General features: G+C 41.4%; 1 long non-coding RNA gene and 1 pseudogene across 1 annotated transcript; both read right to left on the bottom strand.

The window, feature by feature from the left end:
• LOC136150628 (uncharacterized) lies at window positions 1–27175 on the bottom strand. The gene is made up of 3 exons (XR_010659915.1): window positions 27001–27175; window positions 7988–8104; window positions 1–55 (listed from the first exon to the last, which is right to left on the bottom strand). It is a non-coding gene; the product is annotated as an uncharacterized lncRNA (long non-coding RNA).
• LOC136150674 (heat shock protein HSP 90-beta-like) lies at window positions 13934–16497 on the bottom strand (annotated as a pseudogene).

Below are 27175 nucleotides of genomic sequence, written 5' to 3'. Positions count from 1 at the left end.
GCGTGGCAACCCACTCCAGTATTCTTGCTTGAAGAATCCCCATGGACAGAGGAGCCTGGTAGGGAACAATCCATGGGGTCACAAAGAGTAGGACATGACTGAGCAAGTAAGCACACAGCGCGCGCGTGCACCCACACACACACACACATGCACACACACACACACACACACATACACAGTGTATATATGTCAGCCTCAGATTCCCAACATATCCCTCTCCCTCAAGTCCCCTAGTAACTATAAGTTTTCTATATCTGTGACTAATTTTGTTTTGTAAATAAGCTTTTATCCCCCCTTTAAATACTTTGTATATAAGTAATATTTAAATAGCTTATAGCTAGTGGAATTTCTTTCAGGATTTATGCAATGTACTGATTTTACAGATGTTCTCAATTTAAATTATATAGTGAAAAATGAAGCACAATTTTGGGTATAACTATGTAATAAAATAAATTCTCAAAAAAATAAATGTACAAATACACAAAATTAAGAATGAGAAAGACATGCCTCAGAGCAACTAAGCTTGTGAGACACAACTACTGAGCCCAGCTGCTACAACTACTGGCTTTGCATGCCCCAGAGCCTGTGCTCAGGACAGAAGAAGCCACCACAGTGAGAAGCTCACACTATAACAAAGAGCAGCCCCTGCTTAACTGCAACTGGAGAAAGCCCACGAGCAGCAATGATGAGCCACCACAGCCAAAAAGTAAAAGAAAAAGAAATCCTAGAAAAAAGAAAAAGAATGAGGAAGTACTTTCTAGCACACGGATTGTGTGTGTCTGTGCTTAGTCGCTCAGGCATGGCCAGCTCTGCAACCCTTTGGACTGTAGCCCGCCAGGAGCTGTACTCAATATCCTGTGACAAACTATAATGGAAAAGACTATGGAAAAAAATGTAGCCTCTTGATGAAAGTGAAAGAGGAGAGTGAAAATGTTGGCTTAAAGCTCAACATTCAGAAAACTAAGATCATGGTATCTAAGATCATGGCATCAGGTCCCATCACTTCATGGCAAATAGATGGGGAAACAGTGGAAACAGTGTCAGACTTTATTTTGGGGGGCGGGCTCCAAAATCACTGCAGATGGTGATTGCAGCCATGAAATTAAAAGATGCTTACTCCTTGGGAGGAAAGTTATGACCAACCTAGACAGCATATTAAAAAGCACAGACATTACTTTGCCAACAAAGGTCCGTCTAGTCAAGGCTATCGTTTTTCCAGTGGTCATGTATGGATGTGAGAGTTGGACTATAAAGAAAGCTGACTGCCAAAGAATTGCTTTTGAACTGTGGTGTTGGAGAAGACTCTTGAGAGTCCCTTGGACTTCAAGGAGATCCAACCAGTCCATCCTAAAGGAGATTAGTCCTGGGTGTTCATTAGAAGAACTGATGTTGAAGCTGAAGCTCCAATATTTTGGCCACCTGATGTGAGGAGCTGACTCATTTGAAAAGACCCTGATGCTGGGAAAGATTGAGGGCAAGAGGAGAAGGGGACAACAGACGATGAGATGGTTGGATGGCATCACTGACTCAGTGGACATGGGTTTGGGTGGACTCCGGCAGTTGTTGATGGACTGGCATGCTGCGGTTCATGGGGTCGCAAAGAGTCAGACATGACTGAGCGACTGAACTGAACTGAACTGAGGTACAGTGGAGGCACTTTGCTGTACAGCAGTAATTAACAAGATGCCGTAAATCAACTAAACTTCAATCAAAAGAGAAAAAAGAATAAGAAAATTTTAAAAACTACCAAGAGTAAAGTAATTTAAACTTCTTATTAATAAGTCTGGAAATTCAGAAGAAATTCATAACTTTTGAGAAAGATACAAATTACCAAAAATAACTCAAGAAAAGATGGATATCTAAAGATACTTTTAACCCTGGAATATGTTTTTAAAATTGCCTGAGATATTTCAAATCCTGAAAGATGATGCTGTGAAAGTGCTGCACTCAATATGCCAGAAAATTTGGAAAACTCAGCAGTGGCCACAGGACTGGAAAAGGTCAGTTTTCATTCCAATCCCAAAGAAAGGCAATGCCAAAGAACGCTTGAACTACCGCACAGTTGCACTCATCTCACACACTAGTAAAGTAATGCTCAAAATTCTCCAAGCCAGGTTTCAGCAATACGTGAACCATGGACTTCCAGATGTTCAAGCTGGCTTTAGAAAAGGCAGAGGAACCACAGATCAAATTGCCAACATCTGCTGGATCATTGAAAAAGCAAGAGAGTTCCAGAAAAACATCTATTTCTGTTTTATTGACTATGCCAAAGCCTTTGACTGTGTGGATCACAATAAACTGTGGAAAATTCTGAAAGAGATGGAAATACCAGACCACCTGACCTGCCTCTTGAGAAACCTATATGCAGGTCAGGAAGCAACAGTTAGAACTGGACATGGAACAACAGACTGGTTCCAAATAGGAAAAGGAGTACATCAAGGCTGTATATTGCCACCCTGCTTATTTAACTTATATGCAGAGTACATCATGAGAAATGATGGGCTGGAAGAAGCACAAGCTGGAATCAAGATTGCCGGGAGAAATATCAATAACCTCAGATATGCATATGACACCACCCTTATGACAGAAAGTGAAGAGGAACTAAAAAGCCTTTTGATGAAAGTGAAAGAGGAGAGTGAAGAAGTTGGCTTAAAGCTCAACATTCAGAAAACTAAGATCATGGCATCTGGTCCTATCACTTCATGGCAAATAGATGGGGAAACAGTGGCTGACTTTATTTTGGGGGGGCTCCAAAATCACTGCAGATGGTGATTGCAGCCATGAAATTAAAAGATGCTTTCTCGTTGGAAGGAAAGCTATGACCCACCTAGACAGCATATTAAAAAGCAGAGCCATTACTTTGCCAACAAAGGTCCGTCTAGTCAAGGCTATCATTTTTCCAGTGGTCATGTATGGATGTGAGAGTTGGACTGTGAAGATAGTTGAGCACTGAAGAATTGATTCTTTTGAACTGTAGTGTTGGAGAAGACTATTGAGAGTCCCTTGGACTGCAAGGAGATCCAACTAGTCCATCCTAAAAGAGATCAGTCCTGGGTGTTCATTGGAAGGACTGACTGATGCTGAAGCTGAAATTCCAATACTTTGGACACCTGATGTGAAGAGTTGACTCACTAGAAAAGACCCTGATGCTGGGAGGGACTGGAGGCAGGAAGAGAAGGGGATGACAGAGGATGAGATGGCTGGATGGCATCACCGACTCGATGAGCATGAGTTTGAGTAAACTCTGGGAGTTGGTGATGGACAGGGAGGCCTGGTGTGCTGCGATTCATGGGGTCGCAAAGAGTAGGACATGACTGAGCAACTGAACTAAACTGAACTGAACTGAAGACATCCTCCAAGACACAGAGACTACAGAGTTTTACAGATGAAGTCTTTCCAATCTTCTAGGAATAAATATTTAAATGTTTGTTAACATTTCCAGGGGAAAAAGTGGAAAACTCTAATTATTTTTACAAAACCATGTAACACTGATTCTAAAATATAACTGGAAAATATATATCCTAATTTTTATCTCATAATTATTGACACAAAAATCCTAAATAAAGTATTAGAAAATAAAATCAAACAATATTTTAAAAGACCATAACCCCATGACCAAGGACAGGTCAGAATAGCAATGCAAAATTAGTTCAGTATCAGCAAATCATCATGGTTAAAGGTCAAAGGAGAAATACAATTTCTTTGCCTGAATATATGATGAAAAGACATTTGTAAAATCCAATATCAACTGTTTTTTAATTTAAAAAGTAGGAATCAAAACAAAACCCAGCATTCTGCATAAGACTAACATTCTGGATTTCAGCCTGGGGCCTTTTCCTTGGGCAGCTCTCTCAGCCACAGGAGGAGGGGCTGCTCCTTATATCTGCTATTTCTATGTTCCTTAGAGTTCTGTTCACTTCTTACTAGCCAATTCCTTCTTACTCCAATCCTCTGTTGTAGTTAACAGGTATTTATATGAAAAATTCCCTGTTCACCTTATTGTGTGGTTTCTTTCTCTCCTTTGACTGATACACTAACCAAAATACCAAATAAGATTCTTGTGAACTGGATACAATTATTCTAAAGCTTTTATGAAGAAATAAACAACTGAGAATAGCTTGAAGCTTTATGGAAAAGGAGAATAATGTGCAGAGATAGATTTGCAATGAAGCTGATAAACTTCAGGGTCCCACACCTGCCTGGCCCACTTTGAAGGCCCTGGGAAGAATGGAGCAATGTATCCATATCAATACGCATGCTGCGTGACTTCAGTCATTTCCAACTCTTTGCAACCCCATAGACTTCCCAGTAGCTTCCCAGGCTCCTCTGTTCCTGGGACTCTCCAGGCAAGAACACTGGAGTGGATTGCTGTGCCCTCCTCCAGGGGACCTTCCCAACCCAGGGGTCAAACCCGCGTCTCTTACATCTCCTGGACTGGCAGGCGAATTCTTTACCACTAGTGATATCTGGGAAGCCCCCATGTGGTTATATGTGCTTATAAAAACTTGGAATGTAATGTATTTTAACCAACTTTGGTTAAGATCTCTATCTCTTTCCACTCCAACTTCCTTTATATAATACTTTCTCTTATGATGGATGGTACCAGAGGGGCCATAATGGAAACCAGATAGGGGAATGCTGGCTTGCAGATTCACTGAGTTTAGGTTTAATGGATATATTTATGTGATATCCAGTCATTTTGTATATAGTTAAACTCATTGTCGCCACCTTTGTATAGGTGTGGCTGCTGAGAATATTTCTGCTGTCTGTTACACCAGCTCCCCCAGGTTCAGGATGTAAACGTACAGCGTGACTATGACAACATCAACAATCAGTTTATTGATTAGGGCTGCTGTTTTGAAGAAGATACAAGATTAGTCACTGAAATGAAAAACTTAACATGCCCTGAGCTCTTGCAGGTCCAGAAATTTTCTAGAGGTTGATGGACATTGAGAGTCAAACTTGAAGTTTCCTCCAATTTACATGACATTACCAGTGACAAGCTATGAAGCTGAAAGAAATTTTATTTCAATTATAAAAATTTATAAACTTCAGAACTATGAAGATGCCTCAGAAGGATAAGAATAGAACTACCCCTATTTGATCCAGCTAACCCACTTCTGGATATTTATCCAGAGAATACAGAAACACTAATCCAAAAAATATATATGCAGCCCTATGCTCATTGCAACATTATTTACAGTAGCCAAGATATGGAAACAACATAAGTACCTGTCAATGGATAAATGGGTAAAGAAGATGTGGTAATAAATACAGTGGAATACTACTCAGCCATAAAAAGGTGAAATCTTGCCACTTGCAACATATATGGACCTTGAGGTTATTATGCTAACTGAAATAAGTCAGATGGTAAAAGACAAATACTGTATGATTTCACTCAAATGTGGAATATAAAAAACTAATAAATAAACAATAAAGAAAACAGACAGACAAAAAGAACACATAGTGATTACCAAAGTGGGGAGGTGAAGGTAAAACTGAGGTAAAACGTATGTGGATGAAAGTAAACTTTTGGCGATGAGCATGTTGTAGTGTATATAGAATTAGAAATATAATATTGTAAATGTGAAACCTAAATAATGTAACAGTATGAATCAGTGTTACCTCAATAAAATAAATTTTAAATGTTAAAAAATTATAAACTTCAATTATAAAAATATTTCAATCATAAAAAATAAATTTCATCTAAATATGATAGGAAAAAATGATTTTTTCCTTTTTTTAAATTTTTATTTATTTTTTATTTTTATTTTTTATTTTTCAGTGGGTCTTGTCATACATTGATATGAATCAGCCATAGAGCTAGACGCATTCCCCATCCCGGTCCCCCATCCCACCTCCCTTTCCACCCGACTCCTCTGGGTCCTCCCAGCCCACCAGGCCCGAGCACTTGACACATGCCTCCCACCTGGGCTGGTGGTCTGTCTCACCACAGATAATATACATGCTGTTCTTTCAAAACATCCCACCCTCCCCTTCTCCCACAGAGTTCAAAAGTCTGTTCTGTACTTCTGCGTCTCTTCTTCTGCCCTGCAAATAGGGCCATCGTTACCATCTTTCTAAATTCCATATATATGTATTAGTATACTGTAATGTTCTTTATCTTTCTGGCTTACTACACTCTGTATAATGGGCTCCAGTTTCATCCATCTCATTAGGACTGATTCAAATGAATTCTTTTTAATGGCTGAGTAATATTCCATGGTGTATATGTACCACAGCTTCCTTATCCATTCATCTGCTGATGGGCATCTAGGTTGCTTCCATGTCCTGGCTATTATAAAAATGTTTCAATCATAAAAAATAAATTTCATCTAAATATGATAGGAAAAAAATGATTTTTTCCTATAGAAAATTATAAAATCATTTGACATGAAGAGATAATCAGAGGACACTGCCAAAAAAGTAGGGGAAATATAGAAAGATCAGAGGCAATGAATAGAAATATTGCTTTTTCCAGACATTATGACGTTTGCAGCATTTATGATCATTTAAAACTCTGTAATTTGTGATGATTTTTTTCTCTTTTTCTTTTTTGTACTGATTTTATTTCCATAACTTTGTATCCTTTTTGTTAAAACTTCAGGTTGCACAAAACCTGTATCAACTTGGTAATGAACTAGTAGTTCTACTACATTTTAGTAGCAATAATAACTGATAACTTTGTCAAGATTTAACAATAAAACATAATCAAGACTAAAGCACATATAGAAATTTCTTTTGAGAAAAGTTGCATTATCTATAAATTGGGGAAAGGTAAAACTATTCATGATAGAATTGAGTCACCTGGCAAATCATTTGGGAAAACAGCAAAAGTGAATCCCTACCTCACTCCTTAGACTAATAAATTCTAGTTTGAATAATTATTAAAAATGAAACTATTAAGACTCTGGAAGAAACTACAAGAAAACTTGACTTATAACATGAAACCCAGAACCAAATAGAAAATCAGATACACTAGACTATATTAAAATGTAAAAATTTTACATGCCTAAAAACACCAGAAACAGAAGTCAAGGATAAGAACCAATATGTGAAAAAAATATTTTCAATCTGTTATTTAATAAACAATACTAGATAAAGTACAAAGTCCATTCAGACAACACACAAAATATCAATAAATTTCTAGAAGATGCCCAATCTCCCTAACAATTAGAAGAAACACTACATTATTCACAAATGGAAAAAAAAAGAAATATAAATTAAACCACAATAATAATTAGACACTATTTTCTTATTAAAAAACTGAAAAATATTTTCTGAAATACTCAGCTTTTGACTAAGACAGGGGAGTATATGGTTCTCGCCACATTGTTGGTAAAAGTGAAAATTGATACAACATGTTGAGGGGTGGCACTTTGAATTAACTAAAAACCAAAATCTTTTCTCACCCAGATGCATGGATAGTAATGTATAGGTTGTTAAGGTTGATATAAACATTGTCTGCAATACTGAAAAACTGTAAACCATCCAAGGATCTATTAAGAGAAGTAAATAAAGATTTTTTTCTTTGTTTGGGTTTTTTTTAAGGATATTTTTATAGTATGGAATACTAAACAGCTGTTTGGGTTTTTTTTTTTAAGGTAAAATCTCTATGTATTCATATGGAAAAATGATCAGGGTACATTAAGTCAAAAATGTAACTTGATACCAAGCAAGACACTGGGGAGCTCCTGGACACAAAACTATTCTGAGTTCCCCAATTCTTTGATTATAGGAGATTCAAGTAGGGAAGGAAGAGTATGGGAGACCAAAAATAAACAGTCAAGAGAAATAATAGTGCAGCCTTCAGGCAAGGTCCTGGTTTCCCATCAGTACAGAAAACAATATTTCTGAGCTGTTTTGCTGATACTGAAACACCCTCCAGGTGGGAGAAGTTAAGGATTAACAATGGTAAGCTGCCGACAAGCATGTAGACCCAAAACCATCTGGAAACTGTAGACTGATGATGCTGACTTCTACTTACCTCACCTCCAACCCATCAGAAGAATGTCCACAAGCTGATCACACCCTCTCTGAACCATTCCTATAAAACTCCTCACTATGGATGTGTGATTGAGGGCAATCTCTATAGTCTAGGAGGCTGGAAAAAAAGAGTAAGAGGAATAAACTCAGAAGAAGACTCAGAGCTGAAAAATGCTTACTTAGTAAGTAAGAGTCATAAAAGAATTTACAGTACTCCAGTGTTTGGTCTAACATTGACTGCTCCTTTTCCATGAGCTTTCAACTCAATTTTTTTTTTCATTAAAAAATAACTCAAATAGCTAAAAAGAAATGAATAAGAATTCATTACTCAGAAGATTTTTTCCTTGTTCAGCTTTGGATATAAGCCACCCATCCATCAAAGGAAGTGATAAGTGTATTAACTTGCTCTGTACAATGGTTACATATTAGTAAAATCAAGGAGAGGCAGTTACATTTAAAATTTTTTAAGACAAGTAATACATAATAATTCCCTAAAATCCAAATTGAAGTCATGGAAAGATTATTAAAATCCTTAACTATCAAACCTAAGGGGACATTAACACTTCAAACCCCTTTCTTTTTTAAGAGTTAGGGGATTGGATGAAGGATCAGAAAATCATGTGACTTTTTTCAGATAGCTATTATGATTAAAATTGAACAATAGGCTTGAGGGTGAGGAAAGGCACAGTGAAGTGTAAAATTTCTGTTTTTCTCCTGGACAGGTTTCAATATAATTGTTTTTTAAAAAATCAGGAAAAGCACTTCCAAAAGGGAAAAAAAAAAAAAAAGAAAACCCTCTCAAACTCATTTCTTTATAAAAACAGTAAATACTGGCAAAAAGAGTCAAAATTAACTTTTTCATTATTCTGGACATTAAGCAAAGGCTTGTAACAATACAATTTTTCTTGTCTCCTCAAGAAAAATGACTCAATATCTATAGGAAAAGAAAATCATGTGCAATTTTAACTTGCCCTGTTTCCATCCCCACAGTAATCTTGAAATGTAACAATCTTGCTATCAGCAGCAACCTAGAAATCACTGAGGGAGGCAGAACAGATCTGACACTCCCCTGAAATCTCTATTCCGAAAGAACTGTCCCTCTGTAACTTATCTGGTAGCTCCCCAGAAACCCCCACTCACAGAGCTGGTCTTTACTTGACCTAACTCAGCACATTCTCAGTGGAAGAGCCTTGCCCCCACCCCAACACCAGCCCAAAACCATCTCTGGGTGGCCACGATGGTGGGGTTGGCAGGCACTGAGCTCACCTCCCCCACAGGCACACCAAAATCACGATTATTTCCAGAGTTAACGATTTATGACTGGTTGACTAGACTAGAAGAAAAGCTTTTCCACAACTTGAGATCTAAAGAAGGAAGAATGAGACAGGTAGGAAGGACAGAGATCCAGTGTAGTCAAGACCCACACACACAGGAGACCTGAGAAGAGGAGGAAAATCACAACTGCAAAGGTTCTCCCCAAGGAACAAAGGGTCCAAGCCCCAAACTAGGCTTCCTAATCCGGGGTCCCACACAGGGAAGATGAGCTCCCAGAACGTTTGACTTTGAAGACCGGGAGAGTCAGAGAGCAGAAGGGAACAGCAACTCCACTCTTAAAGGATGCACACGAAACTTCACACGCTCCGAGCCCCAGGACAGAAGCTGTGTAAAGGAGTCTGAGTCAGACCCACTTGCTAAACTTGGGCACCTCCTGGAGAGGCAGGAGACCACGAGGACCCTCCCTCCCAGGGACATAAACACTGGCACTAGCCGTTTTGGGGTGTTCATTCTAGCACGAGGACACTGTGCTGGCAAGCCCCACTCTGGACTTCTCCCTATAGCTTGTTAGAACCAGAACCCCGACCCTCCCACTGCTAGGTGGACACCAGTCCTGAGAAGGCCCAGGCCAAGCAGCTAACTGGATGGGGACACGGCCCCACCCACCATCAAGGGGGCTACCATAGGACCCTCTTGAGCGTCAAGCCGCTAGGGACTCAGCCCCACCCACCAGAGGCCCCAGGATCCAGCTCCACTCCCCTGGGCCAACACTAGCCCCAGGACTCGCCACACCCACCAGTGGGTTGGCACCAGCCCTAAGCTAACCCGGGCCCTGGTCTAACCCACCAGCAGACCAACAGCAGCTCCAGACACTTTGGGCCCCTCAGCCAGCCTCCCTGGGACTCAGCCCTAGCCCGACCCACCAGCAGGTTAACACCAACTCCAGAAAATTCAAGAGCCCACGGTGAACTATGTTGGGACCTGACCCTGCCTACCAAGGCTATTATCAAAAAAAAAAAAACCCCACGAATATCAAGTGTTGGTGAGGATGTGGAGAAAGGGAACGCATGCGCACTGTTGATGGGAATGTAAATTGGTATAGCCACTATGGAAAACAGTAGTGATTTCTCAAAGAAATGAAAACAGAGCTACCATACTACTCAGCAATTTCACTTCCAGGCATTTACTTCCCCGCCAAAAAAAAACAAAGACAAAAACTAAAAACACTAATTTGAAAAGATATATGTGCCCACTGTTCATTCTAGTACTATTAACAACAGTCATGAAGGGCATTCCCTGGTGGGTCAGTGGTTAGGACTCCAAGCTGTCACTGCTGAGGTTCAATCCCTGGCTAGGGAACTAAGATCTTGCAAACCATTCAGTGCACCAAAAAAAAAAAAAAAAAAAAAAAAAAATATATATATATATATATATATATATATACAGCCATGATATGGAAGCAACCTAAGTGTTCATCAATAGATGAATGGATAAAGAAGATGTGGTATCTGTATACAATGGAATATTATTCAGCCAAAAAAAATAATTTCATTCTTTTTTTACTCATCCATTTGTGACAACATGAATGGATCTAGGGTATTATGCTAAGCAAAATAAGTCAGACAAAGACAAATACAGTATGATTTCACTTATATGTGGAGTCTCAAAAACAAAACAAATGAACAAGCGTAACACAGAGTAGTCATAGATACAGAGAACAAACAGGTGATTTCCAGAAGGGAGAGGGATGGGAACAGGAGTGATACAGGTAGTGGAGATTAAGAGGTACAACCTTCTATTTATAAAATAAATAAGTCACAAGGGTCTAATATATAGCATGGGGAATATAACCAATAATAATATTACACTGCTTTTGTATAATGATAGATGATAACTAGACTTCTGATCCTTTTATGATGCATAAAAAATATCAAGTCACTCATATACCTGAAACTAATATAATATTGTAAGTCAATTATACTTAGACTTTAAAAAATCACAAACCCTCACTGGCAGAAAAGAATAAAACCAAACAACAAAACCTCAGAAAAATCCATGGCAATTAACATCCCAGGTGCCTATGATAGCAATAGGAGTTGGGCAAATAAGTGGCTGTTGAACAAAACATTTTAAAAGAAAAATCTGGTGAATAAGAAGTTTTGGGGGGCTTTTAAAAGCTCAACCTACTCCTTGGAATCTAGAAAGCCACCTGCATGTACCGGGCTCTGACTATGTCCAGGGAAGACCTGAGAAGGTCCTAATTTTTCCACCTCTGACTAGCTGCGAGATTCTGGATGAGAAGAGAATGAAGGCTAAGGTGGGGTTGTGAAGTGCCTGTGAGAACACTGCAAGCAAGTTCCGAAATGCACAGAGGACCCCTTGGGGTTCCTACTGGGAACCTACTGGCTGGGAGACTCGCTGGTTCAAGAAATTTAAGGACATGTACCTCCAATCATTAGCTGTTCACCAGGCTAACAGAGCAAAGACTTCAGTGGCTGTACACAGCCAAGAATATTGACTCTATAACTAGTCCAGGGAAGTCACTAAAAAAACAAACAGCAACTACAGTGACACCCACAATCCCAAACAGTGACAACAACAAACCCTGGTTTGGGGGAGGGGAGGGAGGGGATGGTCTGATTATTAGAGTTTTCATAATACTTCATTTTAAAAGCAGTATGTAACCAACAAGAAAAAAAAAAAACAACAACTACGAGACGTGCAAAGAAACAGGAGAGTGTGTTTCACACTCAGGGGTATTTGAAGCACATCAGTGAAGAACTGGCAACCTCTCGGGTCCCCTGCACCTGCAGGACATGTCTGGTAATGGGCTTCTCCTTGTTTTATTCACTGTGTGCTTGCTGGTGCCATCAAAGAACCTTCTCTTTTTTTAGTCTGTTTTAGGAATTCTGATGACTCAAGTTTTTCAAAACGACTTTTCTAAGAAAAGAAAGAAAAGAAGAATTGCCAAACACAACTTTTGACTGAAAAGAAACTCTTTGCACAGGTAAAATTCTTGCCACACTTCATCATACAACTTGTTCTGCTACTTTCATGAAAAAGCGACCTCCTCAGGTCATCATCAGTCCCCACCTGCTACGCAGACCGGTGCTGATGGCAGAGACTCCTCAGGTTACCCTGAAGACATTTTTTAGCATGCCTCCTCAGGCACTTGAGTCGTGTCCAGCTCTTTGTGAACCCATGGACTGTAGCCCACCAGGCTTCTCTGTCCATGGGACTTTCCAGGCAAGCATGCTGGAGTGTGCAGCCATGTCCTCCTTCAGGGGAGCTTTTTAACCTAGGGATCAAACCCACATCTCCTACATTATAGGCAGGTGGATTCTTTATCGCTGAACCAGCAGGGAAGCTGAACCACCTCCTTTAGTTATAGAGGCAAGACCATTACTAGAACCAGATCTCTGAACTGCCACATCTTTTAAAGGATTTTGTCAGGAAATGGAAACGGGGGAGATGGCGGCACTACCACTCAGAAGAGGGAATATTTAAAAGCACCTGAACTAAGCAGAAGTTTCCTTTTCTCTATGAGAAAAAGAAACCCCATTCTTGTTTGACTTTGGGAGGAAAATATCCTTTAGTTGCATTACCTGCCAGTTAGTTACACTTACATGAATGAAATAAATCTTTCCATTAAAATCTCTACAGTCACCATCATGGATACTACTGAAAAATTATATGCTTTCTCAGCTAAGCTTCTGAGATGAAACAGAGGGCAGGACTGGCATCCTTCTAACTTTCTCATAAAAACATTTTTTACAGCAGTTTTAGGTTCACAGCAAAACAGAGCAGAAAGTGCAGAGATGTCACATACGCTCTCAGGCTCCACATACACAGTCTTCCCCGCTTGTCAAGACCCTATACCAGAGCGGTACACCGGTTACAATCAGTGAGCCTGCGCTGACACATAATTATCACCCAAAGTCCACACTCTGCATTGTTTAACTCTTGGTGTTGTACATCCTATGCATTTTCACAAATGCATAGCACATCCACCATTATAGTATCATACAGAGTAGTTTCATTGCCCTAAAAATCCTCTGTGCTTCACCTCTTTATCCCTCCCTCTACACTAACCCATGGCAACCACTGATCCTCTTCCTGTCTCCAGAATTTTGCCTTTTCCAGAATATCATACAGTTGGAATCATATAGTATCAGACTTTTTGGATTAGTATCTTTCACTTAGTGATGTACATGTAAGGTTTTATAACTCATTTCTTTTTAGCGCTAAATAACATTTCATTGGTTATGGAATGAAGTTGGTTTCATAATTCCACAACTTTTCATGGTTTCATAGCTCATTTCTTTTTAGTGCAGAATAATGTTTCATTGTCTGAATGTATCACAGTTTATCTATTCACCTACTGAAGAACATCTTGGTTGCTTCTAAGTTTTGGCAATTCTGAATAAAGCTATTATAAACATCCATGTACAGGTTTTTGTGTGGACATAAATTTTCAGCTCATTGGGGTAAATTATCAAGTACAGAGATTGCTGGATTATATAGTAAGAGTATGTTTATTTTTTTAAGAAACTACCATACTGTCTTCCAAAGTGACTATCCCATTTTGCATTCCCACCAGCAACGAATGAGAGTTCCTGTTGCTACTCACCCTTGCCAGCATTTGCTCTTGCAGCATTCTAGATCTCGGCCGTTTCTAAGAGGTATGTAGTGCTATCTCGCTGTTTTGTTTTGTTTTTCCCAATACTTTAATTTCACAACAAAAAAAAAACACAACACACAATTTTCAAACCCCATGTCAAACATGGATAGGGATAGGCCTTGCTTGAGGCCTTTATATCCTGTCTTAGACAGAAGGACAGAAATAAAACCACTAGACATCAGCAGAGGGAACCACGTGGGCCAGGGCCACTAGGGCTGCTGCTGGGGGAGCCATGGGGATGCTATACAAAGGGAGCAGGCTGCAGGTAAAAACTCCTAACCTACTTCTTTCATGTGAGAGGCATCCTCGTCACCCTCAAGGCAGGGACTCTCATCAGGAACAGCAGCACTGGGCTTCTCTGCCATCACCTCGTCTACATCAATGCCCAGGCCAAGCTTGATTATGCAGTAGATATGGTTGGGGTGGGTCTGGGGATGCTCAAGCGAGAAGCCAGAGGAGAGTGGTGCAGTTTCAAACAGCACACCACCATGTCCTTGACGGCCTTGCCGTTTATGTCTGCCTCGTGCCTTCTGCTGCAGGGTCTCCATGATGGGGTGGTCAACACTGATCTCCAGGTGCTTTTTGGCCATCACGTGGTCCATGGTCGAGCTGTCCCAAAGGGCCTGAGCTTTCATGATGCACTTCATGTTGGCTGTCCAGCTGTAGATGCTCGCCACAGTGCAGCAGGGTGAAGACACGATCTCCTGTTGGAGATCGTCGCCGTCTCCACCTTCTTACCAAGATCTCTTTCATGAGTTTGCAGAGGTTCTCAAACTTGGCCTTGCTCTCCTCCATCTTCTTCTTCTTCTCCTTGTGCTCAGGCAGTTCCAGGCCCTCCTTGGTCATGGAGACCAGACTCTTCCCATCAAACTCCGTGAGCTGCTGCACACAGTGCTCATCAATGGGCTCCATCATGTACACCACCTCAAAGCCATGCTTCCACACGTGCGCCACCAAAGCAGAGTTAACCTGCCCTTTGCTCTCACCGGTGATGTAACAGATGGACTTCTGGGTCTCCTTCACATGAGACACGTATTCTGGGACAGAAGTCATCTCATCTCCAGACTGGGAGGTGTGATAGCACAGCAGCTCAGAAAGGCATCGCCGGTTAGTGGAGTCCTCATGGATTCCAAGTTTCAGGATTTTAGAGAATGCCTCATAGAATTCCTTATATTTCTCCTTGTCTTCTGCCAGCTCAGAAAAGAGTTCAAGGCACTTCTTAACACTGTTCTTATGAATAACCTTCAAAATTTTGCTCTGCTGGAGCATTTCTCTGAAGATGTTCAGGTGAAGGTCTTCAGAGTCACCCACCCCATGGATGAAGTTGAGATATTCTGGAATCAACTCATCATATCTGTCCAGATGGACACACGACGGACACACAGTTTGGTGTTGTTCTTTTCCTTTTTGTTCTCAAAGAGGTCAAAAGGACCCTGACAGGGGATGAACAGCAGTGCTCTGAATTCCAATTGACCTTCTACAGAGAAGTGCTTTACTGTCAAGTGATCTTCTTAGTAATTGGTAAAACTCTTGTAGAACTCACCATATTCCTCCTGGGTGATGTCTTCAGGGTTTCTGGTCCAAATGGGCTTGGTCTTGTTCAGTTCTTCCTAATCAATATACTTTTCCTTTATCTTCTTTGTCTTCTTTTTCTTATCTTTGCCACTATCATCCTCCTCATCTGAACCCACATCTTCAATCTTAGGCTTCTCTTCATCATATTTATCTTCCTCTTCTTTCTCGCCTTTCTCTTCTTCAGCCTCATCATCACTGATTTCCTTCTCACGTTCTTTCTCCAGATAAGAGTTTGATGGGATAGCCTATGAACTGTGAGTGCTTCTTCACCACTTCTTTGACCCACCAATCTTTCAAGTACTCTGTCTGGTCTTCCTTCAGGTGGAGAATCACTTTGGTACTCCAGCCAATAGGCTCACCATAGTCAGCACGGACAGTGAAGGAACCCCCAGCAGAAGACTCCCAGGCATACTGTTCCTCATCATTATGCTTTGTTATCACAACCACTTTCTCTGCCACTAGGTAGGCAGAGTAGAAGTTCAAAGTTCAAAGTGAAGTCGCTCAGTTGTGTCCGACTCTTTGCTACCCCATGGACTGTAGCCTACCAGACTCCTCCGTCCATGGGATTCTCCAGGCAAGAATATTAGAATGGGTTGCCATTTCCTTCCCCAGGGGATCTTCCTGACTCAGGGGTCGAACCCAGGTCTCCTGCACTGCAGGCAGATGCTTTAACTTCTGAGCCACCAGGGAAGCCAGGCAGAGTAGAAGCCCACACCAAATTACCCAATCATGGAGATGTCTACACCAGCCTGAAGAGCCTCCATAGATGCTTTAGTACCAGACTTGGCAATGGTTCCCAACTTATTTACAAGGTCAGCTTTGGTCATGCCAATGACTGTGTCTACCAGAGTTGGAGTATGCTCCTGGGGGTTTGGGATGATGTCAATTTTCAGCTCTTTACCACTGTCCAATTTGGAAGGGTCTGTCAGGCTCTCATAGCAAATCTTGTCCAAGGCATCTGATCAACTCCAGAAGAAAAATTTCCTTGTTGGAATAGAAGGTATTAATAATAAGAGACATGAGTTGGGCATTTTCTGCCTCTAAGGCAAATGGTTCCACCTCCTCCTCTCCATGGTGCACTTCCTCAGGCAAGTTCAAGGATAGGGATCCAGGCACTAGAGAGCACTGAGCGGGCAATGACTGCCTCAGGCTCACTTGCTGCAAGAAGGCTGCACAGGAGTGACCAAGAGCCTCAGTTCAGTTCAGTTCAGTCGCTCAGTCGTGTCCGACTCTGCCACCCCATGAATCACAGCACACCAAGCCTCCCTGTCCATCACCAGCTCCCAGAGTTTACTCAAACTCATGCCCATCGAGTCGGTGATGCCATCCAGCCATCTCATCCTCTGTCATCCCCTTCTCCTCCTGCCCCCAATACCTCCCAGCATCAGGGTCTTTTCAAATGAGTCAACTCTTCACATCAGGTGGCCAAAGTATTGGAGTTTTTTTCAGCTTCAACATCAGTCTTTCCAATGAACAGCCAGGACTGATCTTCTTTAGGATGGACTGGTTGGATCTCCTTGCAGTCCAAGGGATTCTCAAGGGTCTTCTCCAACACCACAGTTCAAAAGAATCAATTCTTCGGCACTTAGCTTTCTTCACAGTCCAACTCTCACATCCATACATGACCACTGGAGAAACCATAGCCTTGACTAGGTGGACCTTTGTTGGCAAAGTAATGTCTCTGCTTTTTAATATGCTATCTAGGTTGGTCATAACTTTCCTTCCAAGGAGTAAGCGTCTTTTAATTTCATGGCTGCAATCACCATCTGCAGTGATTTTGGAGTCCCCAAAAATAAAGTCTGACACTGTTTCCACTGTTTCCCCATCTATTTCCCATGAAGTGATGGGACCAGATGCCATGATCTTAGCTTTCTGAATGTTGAGCTTTAAGCCAACTTTTTCACTCTCCTCTTTCACTTTCATCAAGAGGCTCTTTAGTTCTTCTTCACTTTTTGCCATAAGGGTGGTGTCATCTGCATATCTAAGATGATTGATATTTCTCCTGGCAATCCTGATTCCAGCTTGTGCTTCCTCCAGCCCAGCGTTTCTCATGATGTACTCTGCATATAAGTTAAATAAGCAGAGTCCAAATATTTGCCATGCCCCAGATTTCCAATTTTGAACCCTGTAATAACTGCATATATCATTACAGAATGAAACACAAAATCATATTCTTTAAAAATCAAGGTAAATCCACAGATTTTCTAGTTTCATTGCAATGCTTTTTAAAAAACCTTTTGAAATGTAAAGGGCCTTCAATGCAAAAATCCCCAAATTTGGAAACGACATTTTTGTTAGAAAAAGAAACATTATTTTTAAATGACCACATTGACAAAGAACAGAAACTCCCTGTTCTTTCCCAGAATCTAGACTTTTTGCCTTTGGAAGATTGTAAGCGCTTGATCTCAAGCCCAAACTTCTTATCAGCTCCTTGGTTTCTTCTTATTGACCCCAATTAAATTCCCTTCCTGACTTTTAAACTCTGCCAGGAGTGGGGGGGGTGGGGGGCAGTGAGGATCATTGCTTTAAACTGAATTAAAACCAGTTTAATTCACCAAACTGATATAATTTCATTCACAGACCTTCTAGCTGAAATTCATCAAGTACATGAAATCAAAATGACCCCATCCATGGTCTTCTTCCCAGAGCAGTTCCTCGTGACTGCGGCGACACCTGGAGCGACACAGATGGGAGGTAGCAGGACCAGGCAGTACACTCCAGTGTAAGGCCTTCTGAGGGGTACTTCACAGCCTCCTATGCTGCCAAGGATTCTGGGGCTTGCTCCATCTCTTAGCTGCTTGCAGTTGAGAAGGCCTGCATTCTACAAGATGAAGAGTTAAGGATGGGAAGAATATGTCCTCTTCTGCAGTTTGAAAAAATAAAAATAAAATTTCTTCACGTCTTCTGCCAGATGGCAAGTTTCTCCTGGCTTGTGACCCAGGGGCAAACCTAAACCCCTTTCGTGGGCCCTCAAGGCCAGTAAGACATGGTTTCCACCTCACCCACACCACCCTCCGAGGCATCACATATATGCCCCATAGATATGTCACACAGTTTTGTGATTGCTTTGTTTTGCCTTCACGTATTAGTTTCCCAGGGCCGCTGTAACAACATGTCGCCAGCTGAGCAGCTTAAGCAACAGACATGTACTGGCAAACTTTCCTAGAGGCTACAATGAGATCAAGGTGTCAGCAGGGTTGGTTCTCTCTGAGGGCCATGATGGAAGATTTTGTTTCAGACCTCTCTTGAAGCTTCCGGTGGTTTTCAGGCCATCTTCAGCATACTTCGGCTTGTGGAAGCATCACTTTGCTCTTTGCCTTCAAGTTGATGGGGTACTCTCCCTGTGTGTGTCTTTATGAAAAACAAAATTTAACTGAGTAAACATCAAAGATCTTATTGGCTCTGTACAAAGATTCATGATTCAAGATTCAAGCAGCATCAACAATCTAGCAGATGGAAAGTTTCCCTGAACAGTTATACAAGGCTAGAGATTTTATGGGCCGACTAGAGTGGGAATAAAGAAGTTGTACTAGGCAAAAGAGCAGATTGTTTGTTGCAAGATGACTTTCCTTAGAGGAGATGGCAATGGTCTGCCAGGCAGATTACCTGACTAATGTTGGTCAAGCGATTCTTGATTGACTAGGGTAAGATTCCACTTCTGGGAGAGCTGAAACTGTAACTAAAGTCTTAGTTTGGTGATTTGGGGCTTAGCATAAATGACTCCATTAAGGGCCTGTTGTCTTTTCAAGATCTTCATATCATCTCCCTTCTATGCGCATCTGATTCTGTGTCTAAATTTCCCTTTATAAGTACACCAGTCATACCGACCACGTGTGTGTGCACATGTTCAATTGCTCGGTCATGTCGGACTCTTTGTGACACCATGGACTGTAGCCCACCAGGCTCCTCTGTGCATGGGATTTCCCAGGCAAGAATACTAGAGCGGATTGCCATTCCCTTCTCCAGGGGATCTTCCCTACCCTGGGATCAAACCTGGATCTCCTGCATTTCAGACAGATTCTTTACCACCTGAGCCACCAGGGAAGCCCTGATTGCCTAATAAGGCCACACCCTGAGGTCCTGGGGGTCAGAGTCGGTGGGACACAGTTCAACCTGGACACTTGGGCGCACGCTAAACAGCAAGAGCTTTAAGGACAAGCTGTCCTGTCGCCCCCTTTAGCCCCAGAGCCCCATTAACACCTGTCACATGTGTCAAATATTCAGTTAAGTATTTGCTGAATGGGCTTCCCTGCTGGCTCAGAAGCCGCCTGCAATGCAGGAGAACTGGGTTCGATCCCTGGGATGGGAAGAACTCCTGGAGAAGGGAATGGCAATCTCACGAATGGAGGAGCCTGGTAGGCTATAGTCCATGGGGTCGCAAAGAGTCGGACACGACTGAGCGACTTCACTCACTCACTTACTCAGAACTTCCGTGCACAACCCAGCAATTCTACTTCCAGACATAAACCCAAAAGAGGTGAAAGCAGAGGCTTGAACAGATATTTGTACAGCACATGCATAACAGCATTATTCACAGTAGCCAGAGATGGAAACAACCTCCCACTACATATCTTCTTCTATCTGAATTACTTGACCAGATGCTAGCACTTTTTTCTCTTCCAATTCTTCCTCCTCCTGCCGCTCCCCTTTCCCCAGTAAAGGAGGATTTAAAAATTCAGAAGTGGTTATCGTCACCTTAAAGAGAAAATTATTCCAAGGAGAAGTGAACCATCCTCAGTGCTTACATATACAACCAGGACTCGAGCAGAACTTTGAGCCTCGGTTGAGGAATTTCCCAATTCAAGTCAGGATCCATTGGAATTTGCTAATAAATTCAAGTTAATCATCTGCTCCTATGAGCCGAGGTTTTCAGATGTACATCAGTTAAAACAACTGTTAGTTTCTGAAAGTAAAGCAACGGCATGAAAAAAGAAAAAAGGATGGAAACACCTTAGTGAACTTTGAATCACGTACTCCAGAGGCTCACACTGAATACAAGGGATTAGCTCAAAAACTACTTGAACTTAATCCAGAGCTTTTTCCAAAAACTGTAGACTGGACAGAGATTCAACAGTGTAAGCAAAGATCAAACAAATAAATTCTGGACTATTAAGAAAGGTTTGGGGAAAAAAAAGAAAAAATTTAAGCAATATTATGGCTTGAAATCTGAGTCATTCTCTAACCACCAATATGACCCTTTGCTTAATTCTGTTTTTTAAGAAGGCTTAGATGAGGATTTGGCTACTTAGTCAAAAGACAGTCTAGGTTGGTCTGAGTTATACATACATGCTCTTGTTATACTGGCTGACCAACTTTTCAAAATCATTAAAAGAAAAAAAGGAGGTATCTATGAAAAGTATGAACCTTCAACTGCACCAATTAAGTACACCATGCCTGTTGAAGGTTCAGCAACCCCCAACTGGTTTAATTCCCAACCAGTAGAGAAGCTAAGCCTGAAAGAAAACAGTAATAAGTCCTGAGGAAATGAGTCCTATTTGAAGAACCTGATTTCTGCTCCCTGATCCCTGAGACCAGAGCTGTCAGGATTACTTACCTAGACCATCTCTAATTTTTGAAACTAAAGGGGGACAAAAGGGTATGAAGCCTTTAAAAAAATTTTTTTACTCCAACTGCTATTTACAAACTAGTGAGTTTTACATTGTCATATCTGACTCGTGACTAGGTTTAGAAAATGAAGTTAGGTCTCTCATTGTATCCGTCTGAAATATATGTATGTCTTAAGAGTCGTCAATATAATAATCAGTATAATACTTTCATTGTGCCTCGGTTTAATATAAGCTAACTAAGATCTTATATGTGTTGCAAATTTGTCAGCAAGGAAAATAACTCAATGTGAAGAAACTTTTAAGGAAAGAAAACGTAATAAGATAAGAATTGTAAAAAGATAATGTAAAGAGATACAAAAAAATGGAATAAGATAATGGAATAAGAGAAAGTTTATTGAATAGCTAGTCACTCCTAAACAAGATAAGGTACTGAAACATTTAATACTAAACACTGGTTCCCTCTTATAGAAAATCTAAAGATGTTTTGGAATACTAATGAATATGTTTGGTGCCATCATGAGAGGTTCTCTACAAGAAAGCAAATATTTTTAGAAATTTTTTCTAAATTATCTAAATTAATATCACAGGTATTTATGTTCATCAATCTACAGAATACTAATATAAATGACAGTTGATGGTTGCTTAAGGAAAGTAGGATTCATATTCTCAGTAAAGATGGCATGTAAATGGAATTGCATTTTATTAAGGAAAAAGGAAGTAGTTCTGGTTTACAGATGACTGTTTCTGAATGGGCAAATTAAATGATAGCTACAGAAAGTGAAGAAGGTTTGCAGAAAGCAGACCCCAAGAAAAGAATTTCATGCATGGTACAAGTTTTCTTAAGATGCTGAACTGCCTTCGATAACAGATTTTAAGTTTATTTACCTCTTAAGTGATCTGTTCTGTAATTGGCCTTTGGAAACTTTGGTACTTTAGCTAAGTGAATAAATGTTGTTTCACAGTGACCTATGATCCTATCTGACTGAGTGTTCTAAACTCTTCTGATATTTATTGACAAAATTTTCTAAATCAAAATTTAATGAAGTCCTTTGACTTCTAGTTAACTTTGGGATGCTTCAAAGGGCCCCTGAAATATCCCAGAGAGAGATATTAAGCTAATTGGGTGTTTTTGGCACATTAAATAACGTGGGAGGTATTTATTTAAGTAATAAATCTTCTTAGGTTATGTTGTTGTTCAGCTGCCCTGTTGTGTCCAACTCTTTGTGACCCCATCGACTGCAGCACACCAGGCCTCTCTGTCCCTCATCACCTCCCAGTTTGCCCACGTTAATGTTCATTGCATCAGTGATGCCATCCAACCATCTCATCCCCTGACACCCTCTTTTCCATCTGCCCTCAATCTTTCCCAGCATCAGGGACTTTTCCAGTGAGTCAGCTGTTCCCATCAGATGACCAAAATACTGGAGTTTCAACTTTAGCATCAATCCTTCCAACTAGTATTCAGGGTCGATTTCCCTTTAAGATTGACTGGTTTGATCTCCTTGCTGGCCAAGGGACTATCAGGAGTCTTCTTCAGCACTACAGTTCAAAGGCATCAATTCTTCAGAGCTCTGCCTTCTTCAAGGTCCAGCTCTCACAACTGTATGTGACCACTTAGGTTATATTGTACAGTAAATATTACTAATGTAGATATCCTAGAAATTATATGGAGTTTTCAAAATTCTGAAATGGAGTAAAATGTTATCAGCCATAATTCTAGTTACTGTGTACAAGTGTTGTATGCCACAGCAGTGACCAAGTTACTTTGTCAATTGAATTGCCATCAGATTTTAAATTGTCATTGTGGTTTCACAGAGGCCTTTGCAAAAGTACTTCCTTTTTAAGATTAACAGAAAGAACCTTCTGAAGTTTCTAACCTTCAGGACCAGAATGCTGAACTGAGTGAGAAATGAAAGAATCCTAACGGGAAAAAACCTGATAGCTTGATAAAGCTGTTAACAAAAAGAGTTAGTTACAGAAGACAGTGAACAGATGAACATCATTACAATTTTTATGGTTTCCATCTGAAAAACTGTTGGGTTGAATCTGTGTTTTCCAGGTATAAGGAAAACCTTCCCCTCCAACTAATCATGGCTTACAATAATTTGGTAAATTATACATTTGTAAGCAGAATTGAAACATTTATCCTTTTTCTCTGTCTGCTCCTCCAGAGATTAGAAACCCTCAGGTTCCCAGCAGCTTTATCACGTAAATTAGGAGGGCTCCCTCACTAGCAGGTCAGAAATTTCAAGGTATATTGGGTACCTTGTTAAGGGAGGAATTCACCTCGATCTCTTAAGTCCTTGGCATGACTCTCCCGGCCCTGAAAGGTGTGTTTTTGGTGTGTTTTTTTTTAAGTTCAGTCTGCGACTCCTTCCAAAAGTTTCGGCAAAGCAAAAAGCCTATATGATAAATTATAGTTACATAAATAATCAGGTCATGGTTTTTTGAGACCAGACTTATTTTGCAACAAATTAGGTCTTCCCCAATGGCTCATCAGGTAAAGAATCCACCTGCAATGCAGGAGACACTGGAGATGCAGCTTCAATACTGGGTTGGGAAGATCCTCTGGAGGAGGGAGGAAATAGAAATACCATTCCAGTATTCTTGCCGGAAAAAGCCCATGGACAGAGAAGCCTGGCAGGCTACCATCCGTGGGGATGCAAGAGAGTCAGATGCAACTGAGCGACGAAGCACACAGGTGTGACAGCTGGCTTCCCAGGCGGCGCAGGGGTACAGAGGCCACCTGCCCGTGCAGGAGACGTGGGTCCTACCTGTGGGTGGGAAGACCCCCTGGAGAAGGCAATGGCAACACACTCCAGTTTGTTGTTGTTGCTGTTTTAATGTTTTAGTTGTGTGTGTCTTAAAAACCTAAGTACAGAAGGTTTACTTTGTGAGTCAGTATTTTTTCATTATTTGGGTCTAGGCTGTAGATCATCTTCTTATAGGAGCTCCATTCTTATAGGATGGTCCAATGTGATTTCCTCAAAGGAGGTAGCCAGCCAGCCTCACTGTGGCTCTTTACATCATCAAAGAGTATGTCTCCTGCTCAGTGGTGTGCAGCTAAAGGGATTGCTTGGGAGAAATGAGACCTTGCTGGTGTTGGAGGGTCTTCTGTGGCGGTGTGGCTCAGCAGTGGCTCGCCATGGGAATCAGGCACTGGCAGCAATAATCCTGGAAGATGCCCCTCTCCACTCCATATTCTTGCCTGGGAAATCCTATGGCAGAGGAGCCTGGCCGGCTACAGGCCACGGGGTCGCAAAAGAGTCAGACGTGACTTAGCGACTAAACAACAACAACAAAATGTGGACATATTTGGTAGAAATTAGGGTAGTTTTAGAGAGAAAGAGATTATGTTTCAAAAAATGTTAAATTACAGTTTTGTTCATGGAGGTCTGCACTTACTGATTCATTTCCCAGAGAGTTCCTTGTTGTTACACTATATTATCGTAAAGGTAATGGAATTACTAAAAGGACACTCTAAGCTTTGTTTCCGAAGCTTATCTCAGTAATCTTTGAATGAAAATCAGATGCCCCAGGACCTGCAAACAGGGGATCATGTACATTAGAAAAGATACAATATAAAGGATTGTTGCCAAACTGGATGGAACGACTTTTATCAGGTGCTTTTAACTAGCTCATGCACAGTGATTCTGAAGGGAAATTGACTTGGATTAATTCCCACTTCTAAAGGCCCCTACATCAGACTGGTCTATAGAGAGGAAAGCTGACCTCAAACCCACCTTAAAACAAAGCTCAAACAGAGGAAACTACACCCACACCATGAGAAGACGATGACATCAGAAGTGACAGCTTACCTAAGATGCTGGACCTGATCATAAGATTATTTATAATATTTTCTTGACTTCTTGCTGCTGCTGCTGCTGCTGCTAAGTCGCTTCAGTCGTGTCTGACTCTGTGTGACCCCATAGACGGCAGCCCACCAGGCTCCCCCACCCCTGGGATTCTCCAGGCAAGAACACTGGAGCGGGTTGCCATTTCCTTCTCCAATGCATGACAGTGAAAAGGGAAAGTGAAGTCGCCCAGTCGTGTCCGACTCTTAGCGACCCCATGGACTGCAGCCCACCAGGCTCCTCCGTCTGTGGGGTTTCCTAGGCAAGAGTACTGGAGTGGGTTGCCATTGCCTTCTCCATCTTGACCTCTTAGATCTTTGCATATAAATCAGATGTTTTTCTATGATAGACACGATTCTATGCTAATTTTAAAAATCAACCCAATTGTTGGGTTTGCAGCCAATTATCTGTGTCTAATACTTCTAGACTACTTTGATGGATTTCTCCATTCCAAGGCTCTAATTGGCCCTAAGGAACTTTATTTAAGAAGAAAGGAAATTCAGTCCTGTTCAGGCTACTTTTTGTATTACTAGAATTCTCTCACTTGGCCAGTTAGTAATACCTGTTCTGATCCTGGCCATAAATATGAATTTTCCTCTAAAGTTACTCAAGTTCAGTCAGAGCAACAAGCAAAAATTCAGCCAAGGAATTAAGGAATAAAAGCTCCCACAATTATGGGATGGGTTTATGTGACTGACACCAGGCTATCATCATTTAAGTTTTAAGGCCTTCCTTTATCTTGAGAACAATTAAATCATACTAAGAATAACCATCCTAGTAACGCTAGGAAATTGGGCTGGGAGGCTATGGACTGTGCGGATATACAATTTCCCAGAAAAATAAAGACTGGTGCAGAATAAACTGAGTCAGACAACCAGAGACTGTATTGGACTATACTCAATGAAAGTTCTCGGCTTAGTTCTTACTTACAACTTTAATGACACTGCTGGCTATGTTATTGTACTTTGCCCGTTTTACAAGATTGCTGTTTCTTGCATTACCAAATGTGTGACAGAAACTTTAATGAAAATAATGATGACTAGGCGATTTAAAGAAGTTGATCAAATCTATAGTTCTATATGCAGTCAGTTGGAGAAAGAAATGGCAACCCACTCCAGTATTCTTGCCTGGAGAATTCCACGGACAGAGGAGCCTAGTGGGCTACAGTACATGGGGTCTCAAACAGTCGGACACAACTGAGCAACTAACACTATGTGATCAATGATTGTAATAGTGTAACTCTAGATATGAGAAGATACAAGAGGGAATTTTTCCTGGACCATACCAGATTAAGAGAGGCAGGCGGTCCAGAGCCCTTTGGCTACTGCTGATAGACCTAGCCCAGTAGCAGCGCATTGGGCGGCCCATCAGCAAAATCTCTGCCCGATCCAGGAGCGAGCCTTGGAGCACTGTGGGACGAAATGGTCAGGAAACGCCTTCCAAGGCACAGTCGGATTTATGACCATGAGAGAGCCCTGTCAACCACAAACTGGCACTTGCCCTCTACCTCTACAAGGATTAAACCATGTACTGCTGCAGCTGCTGGCTTTCAACACCCCCTGAAAGGAGTTCAGGGTGGAGAGCAGAAATGAGGCGCTCTGTGCTGGAGGAGGGGGGATGTTGTAGGGAGATGGGGACTGGAAGGACAGGTCTTCAGATAGATATTTTCAGGAGCTGATTTTATGAGCCCAATTCTTGTATTTCCTCACATCTAGAAAAGCACTTAAGTCCTTCATAGTGACGACTATTTCCTGTGACTTGTGAAAGCTTCCAGACACCAGCAGAAATTTTCTGGAAAAAATAGGGACTTGATTGCATGTACTCTCCCTTCACCACAATCACATATTCTCCTTCCCCCCTACCTCTTTGGAGCAGTTTCTCAGAGCTATTTGAGGTGCTATTTCCCAGGCTACAGTCCTTATTTTTGCCCCAAATAAAACTTAACAGCCAAACAAACAAACAAAAAAAACCTTGACAGCCGACTCTCAGGCTGTGCATTTTTTTTAAGTCAGCACTCCCACAGCCCCCAAAGCACAGCGCTGCCCTCGCTCCCTCCTCTCACCTCTTTTCCTTTCCACCTCCTCTCTCTTCCCTCTTGCCCTTCTTTCAAGTGACAACTGGCAACCACAAGCCCACAGAAACAACGTATCCCTCTTTAGAAAAACCTTAAAGAGGCGAGATCAGCGAAGACCTAGAAGCGGAGTGGACCCTCCAAATCCTCCCGCGCACCCCCCAAA

This window comes from Muntiacus reevesi, chromosome 19, assembly GCF_963930625.1.
Source record: "Muntiacus reevesi chromosome 19, mMunRee1.1, whole genome shotgun sequence".
Lineage (NCBI taxonomy): Eukaryota > Metazoa > Chordata > Mammalia > Artiodactyla > Cervidae > Muntiacus > Muntiacus reevesi.
Note: the sequence above shows the minus strand (reverse complement) of the source record. Positions and strands in the feature narration are given on the sequence as shown.